Raw genomic sequence first — 3,965 nt, forward strand, 5'->3', positions numbered from 1 at the left:
ATATATATTATAATTATATTATATTATATATCATATTATATGTATATGTATATGTATACATGATATATAATGATATGATATGTATATGTATATACATATACATGATATGTATATGTATATATGATATATAATATATACAATATATATAATATATATACTATAATTATATACTATAATTATATAATTATAATTATATAGTTATATAATAAATATAATATAATATACAATATATTCTATAATATATTATATATTATAATATATATTATATATTAAATATATATTATATTATATTATATTATTATAATATTATATAATTATATATATTAATTCCCCACCTGACCTTTTATATATAATAATTATATATATAATTATAAATATATATAATTATTATGTATTAATTCCCCACCTGACCATTATATACATAATTATATATATTAATTCCCCACCTGACCATTTATATATAATAATTATATACATAATTATATATATAATTATTATATATATATTAATTCCCCACCTGACCATTGTATATAATTATAAACATATATATAATTATATATATTATTAATTCCCCACCTGACCATTATGTATATATAATTATAAATATATATAATTATTATATATATATTAATTCCCCACCTGACCATGATATATATATAATTATATATATAACTATAAATATATATAATTATTATATATGTATTAATTCCCCACCTGACCATTTTATATATATTTATATATGAGTTACCAAAGGCAGAGGCAGCCAATCCAAGGGGGACAACATGTATATGAACCTCATTCAGTAGAAAGGAACATCTGTCAGCTGGAAGTTATGGCGGCGAAGGAATCTCGGCACCAGGCAGAGAGACACGGGAAGAGACAACAAAATGTGGTTAATGTCACTATGAGAAGAAGCCCGATAAAAATGGCCTTTGACGGTTAATCAAAATTTTCCTCCAGTTCTACGTCGTCGCTTGAAGAGAAATTGGAGGTCACCCACAGGTTCACAGGAATAAGAAAGCGTGTCAGCTGGCGTGCTAGATTCCTGTGGGGAAGGAACAGGTTTAATTCCTGATATGTGAGCCCATGAGGAACGTCCTACTTTTACTGCAGCGGGAGTACATAATAGGACCTGGCGGGGGCCCTTCCATTTTGGAGCTACATCCCCTGCTTTATTAGACGTTCAATCCGTGAGATAAACCAGATTATATGGGGTGGGTTTCTAGCACTATCAGCTAGGTTCAGGAAGGATATGGACGGTATATTTATTTAGAAACGTATGAATTAACCTGGCCTCAAGGGAATAACTTAATAAAGCATTATAGTCTCCATCTATTGATATGTCTGCAGTGAGAAAAGTCTTTTTGGAAGAAGATTGGAAACCTTGGTTTGGAGAGTCATAGCCAAATATCTGAGGAAATCAGAAGAATTCAGGATCTATTCATTTAGCAAACAAGTCTAATTTTACAGACACAGACGTGGCCTAATTATTTACATAAACTAAGCAAGAATAGTGATTGAGCATATAGATCTTTTAAAGTTTGCTTTGCTGGAACTTTTTCAAAAGGAGTGTCTAGATTGAGCGTTTAGTGGCCTCTCCAAGGCCAGACACCAAGCCAAGTACTTGCCATGAGACTCGCCTGCAATACCTGTAGATTTGGGGGAATTCCTCTTCACAAGGTCCCCAAGATATCCTGAGGTTCCTGCACCTGCAAGGAAGTGACAGTCTTTACTCAGATGGGAAGGCTGCTGGGAACTCTGGAAGCAAGGTATCAGACCAACATTTCCAAGGGGCTTTATGGCTTTATGCATCATAAAGTCGATCCTAGTTCCTTAAAACTGTCTACTCATATCTGAGTCTATGCATGTCGCTCTCAAATATGGGGTGCCTGGGTGGCTCAGCTGGTTAAGCGACCAACTTCGGCTCAGGTCATGATCTCACGGTTCGTGAGTTTGAGCCCCCGGGAGGGGCTCTGTGCGGACAGCTCAGAGCCTGGAGCCTGCTTCAGATTCTGTGTCTCCCTCTCTCTCTCTGCCCCTCCCCCACTGGTTCTCTGTCTCTGTCTCTCAAAAATAAATAAAAATAATGTAAAACACTAAAAAAAAAAAAAAAAAGGTAAGATTGCAAAAGGACTTGTATATGCTACAGAGGACTCCAAAGACACTGGAGGTCTAGCTGTTGTCAGGCTAAGGTTGTTTTTCCCTCCAGCAAAGCATGAACATTAAGGCAGGAGGGAGTTCCTGGAGAAATGTCATACTCCCCCACCTCAAGTATTTGTCAGTGGACTGCAGGTTACAAGGAAATTGAATTTTATCTGCCATTTCCTTCTTGCCTTTATTCCCCACATCTCTATGGAGGGGGCCGTGATGTTAGGGCTCCAGGAAGCTGAATCTATGGGTCTCTGGAGGTTAGGCTATTGATAAAATTGCAGACATTTATAAACTGATGGAGACTCATATCCTGCATGACTGTGATCTCTATCAGTAAACCATTTGTTTTTCTCCTTTTTTAGCTTTGGAGCAGCCAGGAATGCCCTGGGGAATGTCACATGTATCCCACCAAAGCCGGGAAGGCATTTGTGGATTATCAACTTGCCTTATGCTCCTTCGTCATTACTAAGTCTTGTTTAGCTTGAAAGCAGCTTTTTTTTAACATATATTTATTTAAAAAAATTGTTTAATGTGTATTTATTTTTTAGAGAAAAAGAGCATGAGTGGGGGAGGAAGGGGGACAGAGGATCTGAGGTGGGCTCAGTGCTGACAGCAGAGAGCCTGACGTGGGGCTCGAACTCACCAGATCATGACCTGAGCCTAAGTAGGATGCTTAACTGACTGAGACACCCAGGCACCCCGAAATGTGTATGTATTTTTGAGAGAGAGAGAGAGAGAGCAAGCACAAGGGCAGGGCAGAGAGAGAGGGGGACAGAGGATCCAAAGTGGGCTCCGTGCTGATAGCAGAGAGCCCGACGCGGGGCTTCAACTCGCAAACTGCGAGATCATGATTTGAGCCAAAATCAAGAGTCGGATGCTTAACAGACTGAGCACCGAGACTGCCTGAATGCAGCTTTTTAGTTATAGAAATTCTTTACCTATTTCAGTTTTATGATTTTAAAGATGTCAAATACCTGTATTTGTCCTAAAGGTCCTTTTTATTTTTTTTAAGTTGATTTATTCAAAAAGAGAGAGGGAGCACAGGGGAAGGAGAGAGAGAGAGAGAGAGAGAGAGAGAGAGAGAGAGAGAGAATCCCAAGCAGGCTCCATGCTGTCAGCGCAGAGCCCAACTCAGGACTTGAATTCATGAACCGTGAGATCCTGACCTGAGCCTAAACCAAGAGTCAGACACTTAACCGACTGAGCCACACAGGTGCCCCCTAAAAGTCCTTTTTATAAATCTCCTTAAAGATGAAACTACTTTTTTTGTCAGAGAATCAGAACAATTAACTATTAATGACAAAATGTCAGGAATGGACATTGTTAATCTGATATGAGAGTTCATTCTGATGCAATTGACAAGGAAATCCATTTATTTCTGTAACACAAAACACTTCGATAATCACAATATCACATGACAATCTTATTACCAAAACATATTAAGACCTTATGAATTGCGTATTATCTCTAGAATAGTTATAGCATTTACCCAAATAGAACCTACAACTTAACTATTATATGACTTATTATTTGTTTGACAGTGCTCCCGGAGTAACTTAACATACCAAATAAAAACATCTACTTGGTCAAAAAGACTTTATTTACAATTAAAATCTTGAGAAGTTTGTTAAAAACTGAGAAAGCTACGGGGCATCTGGGTGGCTCAGTCGGTTAAGCATCCGACTTCAGCTCAGGTCATGATCTCGCTGTTTGAGCCCCCATTGGACTCTGTGCTGACAGCTCAGATCCTGGAGCCTGTTTGGATTCTGTGTCTCCCTCTCTCTCTCTCTCTGCCCCACCCCCACTCACACTCG

The 3,965-nt window shown here is 37.6% G+C and overlaps 1 pseudogene; it reads left to right on the forward strand.

The window, feature by feature from the left end:
- LOC125913737 (hsc70-interacting protein-like) overlaps positions 1–3,965 on the forward strand; it is a 28,546-nt pseudogene that overhangs the window by 7,439 nt on the left and 17,142 nt on the right.

The sequence above is a fragment of the Panthera uncia genome, assembly GCF_023721935.1.
Source record: "Panthera uncia isolate 11264 chromosome C1 unlocalized genomic scaffold, Puncia_PCG_1.0 HiC_scaffold_4, whole genome shotgun sequence".
NCBI classification, from domain to species: Eukaryota; Metazoa; Chordata; class Mammalia; order Carnivora; family Felidae; genus Panthera; species Panthera uncia.